The sequence below is a fragment of the Meriones unguiculatus genome, chromosome 21 (assembly GCF_030254825.1).
Source record: "Meriones unguiculatus strain TT.TT164.6M chromosome 21, Bangor_MerUng_6.1, whole genome shotgun sequence".
In the NCBI taxonomy this organism is placed as follows: domain Eukaryota; kingdom Metazoa; phylum Chordata; class Mammalia; order Rodentia; family Muridae; genus Meriones; species Meriones unguiculatus.
The window spans coordinates 32,629,952-32,648,331 of record NC_083368.1 but is presented as its reverse complement, the minus strand read 5'-3'; the positions used below and the strand labels follow the sequence as shown (position 1 = coordinate 32,648,331).

Here is an 18,380-nt window from a genome sequence, read left to right as displayed (position 1 = left end):
TGACTGGTGCTGCTCCCTCCCCTCCACTTTTTCTAGCTCACACTTGACCGTTAGCATCAAGCTCAAATTATGTTTTTTCAAGGACACTCTGTGAGAATGAATGCTTATGCCTCCCTAGAGAAGGAAGGCATCATTTGCCAAACAGAAAACACTTTATTCCTATTCATGCATCCATCCATTATTTATGAATTGCCCTATATACATCAGGAACTGGGCTGCATGGTGATGAAAGAGGTGTGTATTTTTTTTTTTTCAGAGACCAAGTGTCATAACAGAATTCCACGGTAGGCATGCTGTCTCTGGAAGAAACCATAAAGCCATGCAGGGCTATTGCTAACCTTACACACTGACCAGTGAACTCCGTGAAAACAAAAAGACACACGTCTTATGGGATCATTCGGTTTGTATTCTACTTCACTTCTGATACTTGTTTTTTAATTTTTGTCTTCTCATGTAGCTATTTGGGGAAAGCATACATCAACTTCAGTTTGAAATGTGGAAGCTGGCCTGATTAAAGTGGAACCTCTCATTCTTGCTTAAAGACCTTTTTCATATTGGACCAGGTGTTCCAGGAAGCAATTACTCAGCGAAATGTGTACTTACCGATAATTATTCTAGATAACCATTAAGAAAGGGTTACAGCTTCTTGCTTTTATTCAGCAGTTTATGGCAGAAGTACTGAAATGTGTAGGGAGGGCCCGTGGGATGGCCCGGAAAAGAACGCGTTGCTCGTACTCCCAGAAAGAGTGTGCTTGCTGATCCAGAAAAAAATTTAAAACTCAACTCTTGGAGTTTGTACCAAAATTTTATAGATTCCTGGAATTAGGTTTCTAAAACATTGGATGGTTCATCCATTCCCAAGAATCACTGAATGGATTAGCCAACAGCGGTAGGAAGATGCTACCACAGTTTGGTTTAACATGTCAAGCCAGAAAAACGGCCAGCTGTAAAGCGGCAGAGATTTCCCTCCACAAATAAATCCCGGTGTGGTGTGTTTGTGGGTGTTGCATTTCAGAAAGAAAAGGGCATCTTTTTAATCTCTAACTAGCTTCTGGAATTAATGATGTCCTTTTGACACATATCAGTGTGTTTGTCCTCCGGTAGCATATGGTTCCTTGGGAAGGCATGTGCAGAACTCACACACAGAGAAGCGTTTGTTTCTTGAAAGAGCAGTGTAAACAGGACGGTGATGTTATTTTGATACGAGGTGAAGTGCTTTGCTATACCAGAGAACATACTAATGAAGGGATTTATAGGGAGCCCAGCGCTTGTTAGTTTTTTTCTTTTCAAAAATTTCTTCCATAGAAGAATCATCAAATTGGCTTTAAAATTCTCAAAACCTTGGGATGGCATGAATCCTTTTTATTATTTCCACCTTCCTGGATGGAGTTACTTATAGAAACTTCAGTTTATAAAGAATTTACAAAGTGTTTTATCATTCAGACCTGCCTCACTAGGAGAGCAAAATACCAAATACACGCCACAATAAAGCGCACCAGCCTTTGGGAGGCAAGATAAGTTCACCGAGTAATCTATACCAACAATAAAAAGATATGGTGCCTGGAAATGGCAATTTATATATGTTGTTTTTAGCTCATATGGACAGAGTATAGGAAAATGTTGTCACGACAACATTTTAACAGAAATTATTTTGATTACAGGCTGTATTCTACACTGATCCCAGTATGATACGAAAGTCACAACGGTGCAAAAGAAATACTGATGGATGAATCCGGAGCCTGAATTCAACAGCTTGGTCACTAAGAGCAAGTAACAATGATGGCAATAATGACACATGTCCAAATTACTTCAAAAGGGCAAGTATGAATACTGCATGCATATATTAAGTAATACAAAGAGCCTTAAAATCAGTAATTGATTGTTATTTCAGTGCAGGTGCCCCAATCCAAGATCAATGGTTGGATAAACTTTGCCTAACTAAGAAAGAAATAAAAGGGTACCCCCAACAAAACACATGGTTTAGGTGTAAGAGTGCCACCTACCAAGTCTACGAATATTTCCTGTGGCATCCAGAGTTTCCATATTAGCTTCAGCTAAGAGGAATCTACAGTTTATGAGATCACAGCTGCAATGTAGGTCCCCAACAAAACGAGTGAGAACTATAAATGGGGGCGGGGAAGATCAAAACATAAACCAAAGGAAGCCTGTAGTGTCTGCACAGCTGCAGGAAGCTTTGTGCTAGTAAGTGTTTCACTGACAAGTTGTCTTACAGGTCACTGGCCATTTTCAGGCGATGCTTCATGGCCTGATTCAGACTCATGAATAACAAATTTCTAAATAGAAGCATTTTTAAAATAATGAATAACTTAGTTACTGTTTTTTAATATGCCATCTTATTATTTTCTTTTTTTTTTTTTTTGGTTTGTTGTTGTTTTTAGGTTTTTTGTTTTCGTTTGTTTTTTTATTTTTTAATTTTTATTAATTACAGTTTATTCACTTTGTAGCTCCCCTATAGCACTCTTCCTCCCCCTTCTCCACTCATGCCCCTCTCCAAGTCCACTAATAGGGGAGGACTTCCTCTCCTTCCTTCTGATCCTAGTCTATCAGTACTCATCAGGAGACTTTCTTTTTTCTTCTTTCTTTTTTTATTAAGTTATTTGCTTTATACCCTGATCATAGCTTTTCCTCCCTCCTCTCCTCCCAGTCCCTCCCTTCCTGTCCCCACAAATCCCTCCTCCCCCTCTCCTCAGAAAAGGAGAGGCCTCCCATGGATATCAACCAATCTTGACATATCAAGTTGAAGCAAGATTAGGCACATTTTCTTCTGCTGAGTCTAGACATGGCAACCCAGTTAGGGGAAAGGGATCCCAAGCCCCTGCTCCTGCTTTGGGAGTCCCATATGGAGACACAGTTGCACAACTGTTTCATATGTGCAGAGGGCCTAGGTGTGTCCCACGAATGCTCTCTAGTTGACAGTTCAGGATCTGTGAGGCCCTATGGGTCCAGATTAGTTCATTCTGTAGGTTTTCTTGAAGTGCCCTTGACTCCAATCCTTCATCCCCCTCTGCCACAGGATTCTGCCAGCTTCACTTAATGTTTGGCTGTGGGTCTTGGCATCAGTTTCCATCAGTTGCTGGGTGAAGCCTCTCTGATGACAGTTGTGCTCGACAGTTGTGTCTGTAAGTGTAGCAGAGTATTGTTAATAGTGTCAGGGGTGAGTTCCCTCTCATGGCATGGGTCTCAAGCTGGGCCAACCATATGCTGGACCTTCCCTCAAATTCTGCTCCATATTTTTCCCCTGCATAGCTTATAGTCAGGACAAATCATAGGTGTAAGGTTTTGTGACTGGTCTCCCAATACCTACACTGGAAGTCTTCCCTGGTTACAGGAGGTGATCCGTTTAGGCTCTATATTCCCCATTGCTAGGATTCTTAGCTAGAGTCACCCTGATCTCTTCCTGGGAGTTTCCTTTGTCCTAGGCTTCTGGCTTGTCCCAGAGATCTTCTGCCCAGTCCAGTTGTCACTTCACATTTCAATCTTAGCCCCTTTCTTTCTCTCCCCACAGTCCCTCCCCTTTGTTCCTCCCTCACCTCCCTATCCCCTTTTCCCTGTTAAGGGTTTGTCCATCTTGTTGATTTTCTCAAAGAACTAACTCTTTGTTTCATTGATTCTTTGTATTGTTCTCTTTGCTTCTATTTTGTTGATTTCAGCCTTGAGTTTGATTATTTCCCGTCATCTGCTCCTCTTGGGTGTGGTCATTTTATTACTTCTAAGAGGATATTTTACGTCTAACTCCACCTGGATCAAGATAGAGTAGTTACTAATCAGTGATCAGTGGATTTATTGATTAATAAAATATTGAATTGAGATTCTGATAGATCTACTTTATTAGTGTAAGTGGCTAATTTATAATCAGCTTTTTAATTTTCATTTATTGCCTACTAAACATAATATAAAATCTGTTTTATTGTGAATTTTCTTCAAAATTTAAGTTATTTGTCAAACATCAACTTTTATGTAATTTCTGTTGACTTATTCTAAGTACTAAATAGAGTTTGAAGCTTTTCCTGATAGCTAGTAAAAGTCAGAATGTTGGAAATTTAAGGCATTATCATGTTTAGCCTCCAAAAATTGGGTTCTGTGTTTTTTTTCCTACCTTTCAATTTAGAAACAGAATTATTTCAAACCTATGAAAAAGGTTTTTAATCTCACTTTTGCCCAATAGGGAGTTTTACAAATATCTGAAGAAACTTTCTCTTCAATTATTGTCAAGTCTTTTTCTTTAATTTTCTTAAATTTTTCAGATGTAAGATGTTGAGATAGCCCTGCTTAATTTAACATGCCCATCCTTTGGCTTGCTCAATAACCACTAAAAATAGAATGCCAGCTTTAAGTGAAAAACGGTGATTTTTAATTGTTGGGAAAGAAAATTAATGACTCATCCATCTGTGGTAAAGCTTGGGTGTTTGTCCTGCTTAAGCCTATGTGACTTTGCTTTGAATGAGAAGGTGGAGACAAAGTTTGAAAGATAAATGAGTCAAGATTCTAGGTTTCATCCTTAGTGTTGTGTTCTTGCTGATGGTTTCATTTCCCTACCAACCAAATATTGAGATTTTGAGTGTATTGTTAGGTGAATATTTATATAGGTTGAAGATTCTTAGAGTCAAAGTGTCATAAAGGAAAGAAATATTATTGTTATTACTCATGAAAAATAGTTTTAGTGATGATTTTGGCAAAGACTGACTGCCTTCATGTTGGCTAACAGAGAAAAGTCAACAGAACTCATCAAGAACATTTTACTCACTAGGTCCTAAAAACATGAGAACTGTTGGGCTTAGAATCACACACATTTCTTTTAGAAACTGACAGTCAAGTATGAATAGTTTTTCTCATAAAATAATACAAATAACAGACCTTTTTTTTTTCTTAAATCCCAGAAAGATGCTGGGTACTAGCAGACAACCAACAAAGACTGGTTTATTATCTGGCTAATTCTACACATTCAACCACCTGTCAGAGTAGATTATACCTGAAGAGTCTTTACAAATAATTATATCTCTGCTCTAAGATCACAATTTTCTTCCAGATAAATTTGCAGAGTTGTCATTTATCAGTAAACTACATGCTTCAAAGCATTTTTATGGAGGCAAGAGGAGATGATGAAGGGACATTAAGAATGGATAGTTTTTGCTGCCCCAGTTTTTAATTAAGGTGTTTTTTTTTTTTTTTGCTGAAGGTAACAGGAAGTCTCAATAAATGGGCTAAAATAATTTATTATCTCTAGGACCTTTGAGATGGTTCAGCTGGTGAAGGTGCTCACTGGCAAGCCTAGCGACTTGCAATTGGTTCCCCAGTACCCACATGATGGAAGAAGAGAGCCAGATCTGCAAATTTTTCTCTGATCTCTACATATACACCATGACACAGGCATACATGCCTACCTACATGCACACACACACACACACACACACACACACACACATAAGAAACACAGAGAGAAAGACACACAGATAGAGAGATGCTAAAAAGAAAAAGTTTATTTTTTGTTTTCTCCCAGGGGTAGAGTACTGTCTTTGTCTGACTTCTCCCTTGGATTTGGAACATGTATTGGCTTTATTCTCAAGTGGATATATGATAGCTGCATCAGTTCTGGACATCTGATTCACGTGTAAATCTACCTAGAGAAAGAACTGGTTCTTCATCCTCTTTATAGACCGCTTAGCAGCAAGCACAGTATTCCCTGAGACCCATAAAACAGCCCAGGAGATACAATTAACAGTCGGCAGACTAACCATTTATGGAAGAGTGACACCTATGCAGTGCGTAGTTCAAATTTCTATGTCATAAATCTCTTTATATATTAGTTCCATGATCTATTAACCCCAAACTTATTCTAATTTGAATAAATCCTTGACATTGAGAATTTTTTAAAAAAACAAAAGCATTAATGGTACCCAATAAGTAACAGTAATTCTTCCTAAAAGCCTGCATCTTATTATGGGTTCCAAAGGATTAAACTAAAGGATGGAAAAAGAAAACTAAAACCAGACAAATAAATCCAACAAAGCATCGGTCACTTTGAATGTCATCATAATAGGTTCTGGAGCAACCCATGCAATGCCACTTCTCAAATATCAAGGCAAGTGACAGACAACAAGAGAGGCAGGGGAAAGGACCGCTACATTTTAACCAAGACCTTCAACCCCCTTTAACCAGGCATCTTTACAAGTCAAATTAATTGTACTGAAGTAATGGGGAAAGCTTCGAACAAGAGGCCAGGAAACTTCCTAAGCCATGGAATTTGTTATAGGTCTTATAATCAAGGAACATTTTTTTATATAAATCTAAAGGTGTTGGTAATATGAGGACCTGTAGTAGGTTTTACTAATGCCCATTCTAACTCTTGGAAAATATGATGTGGTGTTTTTTTTTTGTTTTTTTTTTTGTTTTTAATTTTTTAATGTTTTTAATATTTCCTTAGAAGCAAATCTGTCTAAGAAAAGAAATTCCTTCCAAGAAAGTAAGGCCAAATAAATAGTATGGATCAACTCTGGGCTAATTGAATACACCTTCCTTGAGTAATCCTTGTGATTTACAATGTCCAAAAGAAACACTCTGCCTGTATCCCAAGCATTTTTGCTAGTGTACTGAGGAGAGGAACAGGGACAAGAGGAGCATATCTCCTCTTGGGAAAGTATGCTCACAGAGAGAATGCTGCCTTTTTAAAACTTTCTTTAATTTATAAAGCATTTCTATTTGCCAATGTGGCCTTTACCATCACCTGAGGATATAGAAAGAAAATATGATACAACCTTAACATTACAGATAATACACAGAGAATTCAGAGATACAAAACGGAGTTGGATCTTTAAAATGGAAATATAATATTTATAATTATCAAGTACTTTTCAAACATTCAAGAAGCTTCTTTTTTTTTTAAGAAACACTTTAAATGTAACAAGTGTTACAAAAACAGCTTCAAATAATGTTTTGCTTATCTGGCATTTTACTCATTCAATAACTATTTTTGGATACCGAATACTTGCCAGTAGCCCTCCATATCATGGCAACTTATTTATATCTTCTGAATAGTCCTTCTTGTTTGAAAGGTGCTCTGGTTGGCCAAGAAATGTTGTCTTGAGTTTAAAATCTTCTCTTTGTATTTATATCCAAGTGACCCCTACTCTTTCCATCCCATATATTAAAGCAAAATAAAATTCTTGAATAAGCAAAGAGAAAGTCTCTGCTCATCCTATTCTTAATGCCTTCTTGACTGAACACCGCGTTGACATTTCTCCAGCACTGACCATGTAGTCAGAAACAGAAACACTTGCTATTATTTGAAGGTCTCACGTTGCTACACTTACTCAGCTATAACATTTCTGGAGTCAATTAACACTTTTTCCCTAGTTATTTTAAATGTCACTCTTCCTAATTGTTTAACCCCTAGTCAGGTCAGCTAAGCAAATCCACCAGTTTGTTCCATTATTACAATTCCATGCCCATGTCACATACTTAACTGGAAAGGGAACTTTCAAAATGGTGACATAAGCCCTCTTGGTCTAAGGAAAGAAATGCCCTGGCAGGATGAAAACAAGTTGTGGCAGGTAACAGAAAAAAAAAAAAAATCAGTGTTTGCTATAGACCATGATAATACTCACTGTCACCTAAATCAAAATGATTCAAGCAAAAGCCTGTCTATGTAGATGCTCAGCATACATTTCCTCACAGCAAAGCCACAACTGAACACCTGAAAAAACCTTGATTTGAACCATAGCTGCAAGAAAAGTCAGCCAGTTATGAATTTGTTAGACCATATGTTCCTGTACGTAGTGTGGGGTTTCCTTTCCGAGACTCTTATTGCCCTCATTGGAATAATTTTTTAAAATGTCATCTGCTTGGGTTCCTAGTTATTCCTTAGCAGGGGAAAGTCTACTTTGCCAAATAACAGCTTTTAAAAGTAGAATTAGTTCCGCTTTCTTTTACTTTGACCTGTTAAAAGAATCTACGGAGTATAATAAACTGCCCTCAAACCTATGTACCACAATATACCCTAGTACACATAGACATAGATAGACAGGCAAGCAGACAGATGTCCACACTTACATGTCAGTAGAATCAAGGTGTGAAGAACATGGCTCCACAGATTTTAGGATAGTTCTGAAACTACTGTTTAAATTGAAGTCTCCATTTCTTCACGTGACTGGGGATAGTTTGAATGAGAATGACCTCTATAGGTTCATCTATTTGAATTCTTGGTCCCTGGTTGGTGGAACTGTTAGGAAAAGATAAGGAGGTGTGGTTTTATTAGAGGACATGCGTCACTGGGGCCAGGCTTCGAGGTTTCAAAAGATTCATTCCATCCATGCCTTTCTGCATCGTGGCTGTGTATCAAGATGCGGACTCTTAGCTCCTCCTCCAAAGCCATGCCTGTCTGCCTTCTACCATGACCCCCCGCCACAGATCATGGGCTCTAACCTTCTGAAACTGTAAGCCCCAATAAAGTCTTTCTTCTATACGTTGCCTTGGTCATGGTGTCTTATCAAAGCAATAGAAAAGCAACATTTGCCTGATAGGTTTAAATATGGTTGGTCACAACCCCCCAAGGGGTTCTGGGAGTATGAGCGGTGAAGACGGGCAGGGGAAGCTGTTCATGTACTCTAGCGTACTGTGATGTTGTTTTGTTGTTCAGCATGTTTCATGGGAAACCTCCCTCTGATGTTATCACGGAAGGAGGATTTAGAGTGCTCACTGTGAGTCAGAAGAGCGCGAATGAGTGCATTTGTGTGAAAGTGTCCATCAGCAGTAGGTGGCTCTGACTCCAGTTAGATTATTATCTTCTGAAGGAGACAGAGAAGCATCCATGTATTAAATAGGCCTCAGCTCATTTTACCTCAATACTTGTTATTGTGATTCACTTTGTCAACATAATTCTATGAAATCCTCATGATAAACCCAGCAAAGTTAAAATTATTTATTTAAAAAATTTTTAAATTATATTTACTTACATTTTTGAGACAGGATTTTATGGAGCCCAGGTTGGACTTGAATTTGCCACGTAGCTGAGGCTGCCCTTGAGCTTCTTATCTTCCTGCTTCCATCTCCCAAGTCTTGGGATGACTGGCATGTTGCCACCATGACAGGACTGGATTCTGGAATATTAAGCCAGATGCCTGTATGCTCTTGACTGACTAGGGAGAGAACTAAAGTAGAATCAAGTTCCTATTTCTTCTCTCTTCCTTTCCTTTCCTTCCTTTCCCTTCCTTTCTAAAGAAATCACAATAGTGATGGCACCGAATCAGAAGTCATGTAGTATAAAACTGCCTCAGACTTGGTAAAAAAAAAAAAACATGAAAATATTCTTATTGTTTTATGATCCCATTTGGAGGGAACATTATATTTATAGCTTCCCTCCCAAATACACATTAAGGTGATATTGAACTTTTAGTAAAAATTATACCATACATCTGTGCTGACAGCTTCCTTCCTGCACACAAATCTTTATCTGCTACTTTCAGCTTTCAATATTTCCTCCAAAAGAAGTGACATTAGGACATTAAAGGGTCCAGAAAGAAACATGAAACAGATGGAACTAGGTTTTTGTATGAAGTGCGGGTCATACTGAATTAATGGAACACCAGCCAGAGGGAGGTCTGAGAGGGAACTCCAAGAAGCATACATGAAGGGCTCTGCCTGGCATGGAGTCTTAGGAGTGCATGCAACATTTAGCTTATCCTCCAGGTGGTCCTTTAAGCTGGGTGTTCTTAAGGATGGCATAAGAGAAGGGTCCTCAGCTCTTCCTACAGTGTTGGAAAAAAATCTTTCTGACCGCTTAACAGAACTGACAATTTGTGAATCTAGTGTTTGGTGTCTTTTACTTCCATCTCTGGGATTCTGGTCCTGAAATCTACAGCTAGTGGTTGACCCTTGGCTGTGCCCATGGATGAGGCTTTGGAGCAGAAAGGAAGTAAATAGAGAGGGCTGGACTGAGCTGACATTGGGGAACGAGACTACTAAAGTCTGGAGGCTCAGAAGACGCCAGGCTCAAGTGGAGGCAGATAGTCGAGGAGGCCTAGCCTGAAGGCCCTCACTGTGAGTCAGAAGAGTGCTACCCAGAAAGGACGTTGCTTGGGATCTGAGTCTGCAGTTAAAAAGGGACAACAGGATCGATGATGCCTGCAGTGCCAATTTAGCCAACTTGCTCTATGCTTCCTGTTTATTCATTTCTACTCCAGAATCATCCCAGTCACTGTTTAAATATCCCCTGATCTCTCCTGCTTGATAATCAGGAGAGAAACTCCAGTATTGTTTTCCTTTCCTCTATCAGCTCTCCCCTTTTCCTTTCCAGTGGAATTCGTCAAAATGCTATATTCACTTTCTCCATTTCCTCCCATTTGGCTAGCTTCCTTAGAGACCCATTCCATTTTGACCTTCGCTCTTTCACGCTAAAAAAACAGCTCTTGTTGGGTTACCTGTGACCACCGTGCCTCTAAATCCAGCAGACAATTTCCAGGTCTTGTCTTAGCTGCTGGCAGAGCATTAACCTTCTGCCCTTTGGTCACTGATCATTCTCTCTATCTTGAAATACTTTTCTCATCCTCTCTCACTCTCCATTCTTCAAGTTTTTATCTCTGTCTTTCCAGCTGCTCTCCCTCCGTCCCTTTGCCAGCACTATCCATCGGAGTTTGCTTATTTGAGGTTGACTTAGGAGCCCTCTTTTCTCACCTTGGCCTCTTTCAAGCACGGGGAAAGCCATTCATGCTCGCAGCCTGAATTATCAATAGTGATGGAAGGCCTGTCCTTTCAGACCTACATTTGTCTCTGATTTCCTCTTCACTGCTCAGAGCGCCAGGGCTTGCAAGTTTAGAGGTTGCTTTATTGTTTCTGTTTAGCTAGAGCAGATCCTTGCGGAGAAGTGCACCCTGGTAGTCAGTATTTGGGAGACTTCAGATGCCTGCTGGGCTGACAGAATGACAAGCAGCCATATGAACCTTCCCTCTGCCCAGGTGCTGGGGCTTGAACTGAGGGCCTCACACCGGATCCAATAGTTCTTCCACTAAGCAACGCTGCCAGGTCTAAACATACATGCTGTAATAGCGTTCCCTCTAATTTTTTTAAAGCTTAAATTTTCAAATCGAACTCTTAAAAAGTCAATGTAAAATTTCCCATATTTAGCATTCTGTTGAAAATTAACCAAAATTTAAGCTATGTTACTCTTAGTAACTAGAAATTTTCAAATAAAGAATTATGCAGGGGTATGAAACAAATCTCTGTTCCAAAATAACATTTGTAATAAACATTATTATTGCTTTTTCCTTAGCAGGCAGTTTAATACGACACTGAACAGAAACAGGTACAACAGCGTCTGGCCCTCTTAATACCAGACAAGTTGGAATAATAAGCCCTGGCCCCAACAAAAGGCTTGAAGCAGGCAAGGGAGGGGTCAGTTAATGAGATCCTGTAACCTGATCCCAGATCCTCAGCAGACCTGGACAGCTGTTCTCCAGCCTTAATGAACCCTGTAAGATCACCTCCTGGCAAAATCCAACCTGGTAGGCACAGGCAAGTCCCAACACCGCAGAGAGGGCTTTGCTGGTGTAAATAACAAGGCTCTGTTACCATGAGATTACCTGTCTGCAAAATGCCTATTTATCTTCATTATACTGGCTTTAGAGGAAGGATACAGGGGTGAATGCTCGCATGTGTGACGATGGAGAAGGCATCCCTGACCTCAGGTGAAAGCTGCTATAACTTAGTGAGTTTTCCTGACAGCCAGATGGAGTCTGTATTGCTGAACTCCAAGTACTGAGCTCTCATTAACGTTATGCACAAACGTCTTGCAAAATAAGGCCAAGAGCGCATTCATCTCTGGAATCATGAACCTCGTAGGTTCCCGCTGGTAATTTCAATCTGATAATTTTAATTAAGTCCTCATTTCAGTCATCGTTTGACCACATTCTTGAGTGAATACCATACGTCTGGCACTGTGCTAGACACAGATTTACAGTGGTGAGTGGAACAGTCATTGCACCCATCCTGAGAGAGTCTCCAAGCTAATGGTGCGGTTACGACAATAAATGGATGAATAAAGATGCCATTATATGTTCAGAAAAATGCTTCAAAAGGAAGGATATGTTACCACAAGAGAAAATAACAGGAAAGCCAGAGAGAGCGAGAGAGAGAGCAAGAGAGACTTTAATTCATAGATAAAGTGTGAAGTGAAGAAAATTATGCAAAGATGGGTAGGAGGTTAAGCTAACACACTATAATAATAAATTCCATCTTGATCTTGATTTTAATATAAAATGTAAATATAGAGTATCATGTAATTACAAAATACACAGTTAATCAAAGAGTCCCCAAATGTAAGGTTAAAAAACAAAACAAAACAAACAAAAAACAACCATATTTATCTGTCTCCCTAAAAAACGTCATTTTGGGCAGGAAGCATGAATAATTGGCTGCTATCTCTGAATAATTCTGACCTGATTTTCAAAGTGTCTGCAGAATAATACAAGCGTAGGCGCCTCCTCTAGGAGGACCGAAGAGACGAAGAGACGGATCCAACCCTTAAAAGCAGCGCACTGCCTACGTCCTGCTGCGCCCTGAGAGCTTGCCTATGGAGGTAATTCGCGTCTGTTGAACAGTCAGAGGCCATCAGCCTGCACAACCTGTATTCCAACAGTCACATTCCCAGGCCTTTTAGAAACCCTCTTAAAGAAAGCTGGTAACTGTCGTTACCTTTTCTGGCAATCAGGAGAGCCAGTAAAACTGCTTTACTGCTTTGGTTTGGTGGCTCGGATCCAGGTCGGGCCGTTCGCAGGGCGCTGCTCCTGCACACATCTGGCTGATTTTTGTAACAATGCCGAACACAGAAATGAAAGGATTCCGAAGCGGATACATGGTGTAACACATTACTACATGATAACAAACAGATGATACTCGGAATATCAAAGTGATAGCACTTTCTATTTCACCAGGTCAAAACTATACTTGGAAACAGTCTGGCTTTATTTTAAAAGTACAGTAAAAGGGTCAGTTACAGACTCACAGCCTATCCCACGAGGAGACATAAATCCAGGGTTTACACCTAGAGAAGCTGAGCCGGCTCAGCCCCACGTGTTTCCACTCACTTCGCTGCGCCCGGAATTACTGACCGAGAGGGGTACACAGTGAACCGGAATCACTAGCGTCCCAAGTCTTATAACAGACGAAGGAAAACTGGGGGCTGCAGACATACATCCTCAGCAGCTTGAGAAAAAGGATCCAACATTTTGGAGCCATTTTTTTTTTTTAACAGTTCAGAGACCTGTGAAATATAACACATGTGTGGAAAGGTGGTAAATCTGAATGCGTTTTTAATAAGTGAAGTGTCACCTGTGTGGCTATGAGCCAGATTAGACATTAATTTCCAACACCCTACAACCTTCCTCCCGCTTATTCCAGATTCCAATCCCTTTCCTTCTTTTAAGTGTTTCCATTTTGCTTTTATCATCACAGCCCACTTTCCTCATTCTTTTTTGTTTTTATTTCTGCCACTTTTAAATACCAAAGTGTAGTTATGCCCGACTTTGAACTTAGAACGTACACATTCTTTTGTTTTTGCCCTTCATCATTGGCATCCTGCAGTTTGACCAATCTAGAGATTCACTTATTTTCATTTCTATGTGGTGCTTTATTATATGATATCCTATCATCAGTGATCTTTCAGTCAATGGAAATGTGAATAGTTTTCACATTCTGAAAACGATACTGCCTATGTTCACGCTTATTCTGTTCCTGGGAAGTCAGGAATGGAATTGCTAGGTCACAGGTTATACGTATATTTAATGTTGCTATACAATGCCAGCCGAGTTGCCTGGATTTGAACTCCCACAAGAGTGAGCAGGGATTGTCTTTGCAGCATGTCATCACCTACACTTGCAAATTCGGTACTTGGTTTGACAATCTGATGTGAGTTTAGACTTGCAAGGTTAATTTCTATCATCATTCTTAGGGATCATATAGAACATTAGTTCAATTTAATTTACATAAGTATAATAAACCAACAGAACATTACAATATGGAGAAAGAACAAAATCACATATTCAACTTACATAAAACTGCATGTCAGATTAAATAAGACTAACAATATGCTTATCTCTCTTTCAGAGGAACTCACTGTTCTACCTTACCATTTGGAGATAAAGCAAGACTAGAAATACGATTCATGACTCTTTATAATCTGTGGCTAAATGAACAATCTGTTAAAACAAGTATTAGATGCTTGACTCACCACTTTTATGAATTTAACCAATGATTTACATGGATCTATTTATTCTGCACAGGTTTTGCCACTTGAGTGCTGGGTCTGTTATGCTCTCTATGCTTATGTCTTAAGTTTTGCTTGAAATGGGGCCTCTTTTCCTCTTTTCAGACAATATTGCATTTCTATGTTGTTTTTTTTTTTTTTTTTTTAAATAAAGAGAGGTGGGAATTAGACATCCTGAAGCTACAAACATCGAGGAGAGAAGCCTACACCCAGCTGTTCTCAAGTGGAATGCCAGGCTGCAGCTGGTCAGCTTCCAGCGCTCTCTAAATAAGAACTTTTGACTGAATCCTTGAACTGGCATTGCTCGGCTGATGGGCTGGAGGTTCAGATGGGTGGGGCAGACCTGAAGTAACGTTTCTGTAATAGGACTGGTTACTGAACTGCAGTGAGTTTGCCCATCCATGAACGCTGTGCATTATACCTTTTGTTGTCCAGGACATTTGATTCCAGAGAAAGCGTGACAGTTTCTCACGGTTTATTTCTGTTTTATGCTTTTCTGCCGGGTATTGTAATTAAGGATGTAGTGTCCGAGTGTTGAGGAATGCCTAGGCTAGTGCATGATGTATAAGCTGTATCTCTCAACACAGGTTGAGAATCCCTTGTTCACCATGCTCAGGACCAAAATGCTTTAGATGTTAGACTTTTTTAAGTTTTGAATATCTGAATGCATACATATTTATTCACAAGATATCTTAGAGATAGGACCCGAACCTAAGCATGGAATGCATTTGTTTTTATATACATGTAATACACATCACTCAAGGTACTTTTAAACACTTTAGTGTGCCCGCATTTCCCTCCCTCCCTCTGTTCCTGCCTCCCTTCCCTTTTTCCTCCCTCCATGCTTTCCTCCTTTCTATTCTTTAAATGAGTATATATGTATGGTGTACATATATGTTTGTCTGAATGTATGTATGTACAAATGCACATTCATATGTGTGCATGTGTATGTATGTATGTATGTAGGTTGACACCAGGAGTCTTCCTTGATTGTTCTCAGCCTTATTCACTGAGGCAAGGCCTCTCAACTGAACCCCGAGCTCAGAAGTACAAAGGGTCCACCTAGCCAGCTTGCACAAGGCCTCACTGACTCGAACAGCTGATTCCCCTGCTTCTGCCCCATGAATGTTGGGGTTATCAGAGGTCAGCATCTGTACCTGGTGTGCACTTTTCATCGGAACTTTTCACATGAATTTCTCCTCCACTCCCAGCATCCTGTTGGTCAGCTCAAGAAGTTTCATGGTTTAGAGCATTTCAGATTTCAAACTTTCAAGTCGGAGGCGCCCCACCTGACTGTGAAGCAGACTTCCAAAGGAGGTTGAACCAATTTGTCTTCAAATCAGCAGTGTAAGTGAATGTCCGAGTTGTTCCAGAGCCTGGAAATTTTGTCCATACGTTGCAGCAACTCTGGTGATGTGTAATAGAATCACAGGACAGTTTTAATTTGCGTACTTCTGATTACAAAGGGTACTTTCCTAGTTGGACGGTGGAGGTGCACATCTTTCATCTAGCACGTGGGAGGCAGAGGCAGGCAGATCTCTGCGAGTTTAAGGCCAGCCTGATCTACAAATCGAGTTCAGGACAGCCAGGGCTGTGGCACAGAAAAACCTTGTCTGGAAAAACAAATAACAAAAAAAAATGGACTTTCTTAATCGCTTGTTGGGCGGGCATTTAGGTTTATTTGTTTATTGATTTATGACATGGTATCTTGTAGGCTAGGCTGACCTCATCTTGCCATGTAGCTGAGGATGACTTTGAACATTTAAAAATTATTGCTTTTGTTTTTGATGTTAGTTGTGTGCGTCCATGCCACGGCATGAACATAGAGGTCAAAGGACAATTTTTTGAAGTCAGTTCTCTCCTTCCTGTTCTACTTATGTTCCAGGGGTTGAAAAACTTAGTCAATTTCTGGGATTGTGATAAGGGACCTTACCAGCTGAGCCAAATTGAAGGCCCCATGATATTGAACTTTGATCCTTTTGCCTTCACTTTCCCCGTGGTAAGGCCACGAGTATGTGCCTCCACGCCCAGTGTATACAGAGATGAGGATTGTACCCGGGGATTTGTACACAATAGGGAGGGACTTTAGAAGCTGAGCTGTATCTCTGTCTCGGCTTTCTCCTTTCGTAAAGTTCCAGGCAATAGGTCTTGAATTTATTTTTAGCTATATATTTCTAGGGTTGCATTATATGTTTAAATTCTCTACACAAACCCTTATAGTGAGCTTATGTATTTCAAGTACTGTTTGCCACTCTGTAATGTCTCTTTAATAGTATTTTTTGATGGCAAGGTGGTTTTTTTTTAGCTTTAATATCAAACTTCTCAGTAGTTTCCTTTATAGTTGTGCAGAGAAAGTGTCCAGTTGTGTTTTGCTGTTATGTTCACTCACACCGTGCTTCTTCAGGAGGCCATAAACTTCTATGACTTTTAAAACCAGTTACACAAGTTAAACACACACACAGAGTAGAAGTTCGATTGTCATGTAATAGAATCATATATAACTAGCACTCTACAATAACGTACCTAGTTCATTATTTTGTCATAACTATGTAGGCCTTCTGTGTTATTAGTAGAAATTTATAATTTTCCATTATGCACATCTTATGATAGGCTAGTCCAAGTACTATATGTTTTTTTAATGGTATTTCAAATATGATCTTGAAAAAAAATTAACTGGATGGCTGGGGTGTGTTTTTGTTTCAATAGATTATCTGTTTATTTTATTTTATTAAAAACTTAAAGATGGGGTCTCTCTGCATAGCCCTGACTGTCCTAGAACTCATTACATAGATCAGGCTGGCTTTGAACTCACAGAGATCTACTTGCCTCTGCCTCTGAGCACTGAGATTAAAGTTGTATGCTCCCTCCCTCAATCAGCTGGGATGCAAAGTGAATAAATTATAATAAATTTAAAAATAAAATTTAAAAAAGCTGTATGTTACCACACTAGCCAAGATAATTTATTTTGAAATGATACTGAATTAGTTACTGTTCTATTTCTGTATTGTCTTCCTCTGTGGCCTGGCAAGGCTGCTCCCCCATCAGGGGCAGGTAATCAAAGAGCCAGCCACTGAGTTCATGTCAGAGACAGTCCCTGTTCCCATTACTAGGGAACCCACTTGCAGACTGAGCTGCCATGGGCTACATCTGAGCAGGGGTTCTAGTTTTCTAGGTTATCTCCATGCATGGTCCTTGGTTGGAGTATCAGTCTCAGAAAAGATCCCTGGGCCCAGATTTTTTTTTGCTCTCTTGCTCTCCTTGTAGAGCTCCTGTCCTCTCCTTTTACTCTCTCCCTCTTCTTTCGTAAGATTCCCTGCACAGTGCTATTTATTGCAGTGAATAGTTCCATATTCTCTCCTCCTTCTTCCTTCTCCTCCTCCTCCTCCTTTCTCCTTCTCCTTCTTATTCTCTAGTCTTTCCAGAGACTATCAGCTTGGTTAGTGTCTTAGTTAGGGTTTCTATTGTGATAAAACCAGAATCATAAACAATCTGGAGAGATGAGGCTTTATTTATTCTTACATCATACAGTCTGCTACCAAGGGAAGTTAGGGCGGGAATTCAATGCAGGAACCTGAGGTAAGAGCTGATATAGAGATCACTAGGAGTGCTGCTTTCTGGCATGCCTCCTCTGGCTTGCTCAACTTGCATTCTTATACTACCCAGAATCACCAGCCCAGGTGTGGTACCACCCATGGAGAGCTGAGCCCACCTATGTCAATCACTCATCAAGAAGAGGCTCTGCCCTGCAGACTGTCAATGCAGATGCTGAGACTTATGGGCAACCTTTGGGCAGAGTGCAGGGAATCTTAGGAAAGAAGCGGGAAACAGTAAGATCTGGTGAGGACAGGAACTCCACAAGGAGAGCAACAGAACCAGAAAATCTGGGCACGGGGGTCTTTCCTGAGACTGATACTCCAACCAAGGTCTATGCATGGAGATAACCTAGAACCCCTGCACAGATGTTGCTCATGACAGTTCAGTATTCAATGGGTTCCATTGTAATAGGAACAGGGACTGTCTCTGACATGAACTGTTTGGCCTGCTCTTTAATTACCTCCCCCTGAGGGGGATGCAGCATTACTAGGCCACAGATGAAGACAATGCAGCC

General features: G+C 40.1%; 1 long non-coding RNA gene across 1 annotated transcript; it reads right to left on the bottom strand.

Annotated features, from left to right (window-relative positions):
• Window positions 1-2,602: 2,602 nt before the first annotated feature.
• On the bottom strand, window positions 2,603-9,100 carry LOC132649745 (uncharacterized). Its single transcript, XR_009588261.1, has 3 exons — window positions 8,970-9,100; window positions 8,068-8,236; window positions 2,603-3,138 (listed from the first exon to the last, which is right to left on the bottom strand). It is a non-coding gene; the product is annotated as an uncharacterized LOC132649745 (long non-coding RNA).
• Window positions 9,101-18,380: the final 9,280 nt, after the last annotated feature.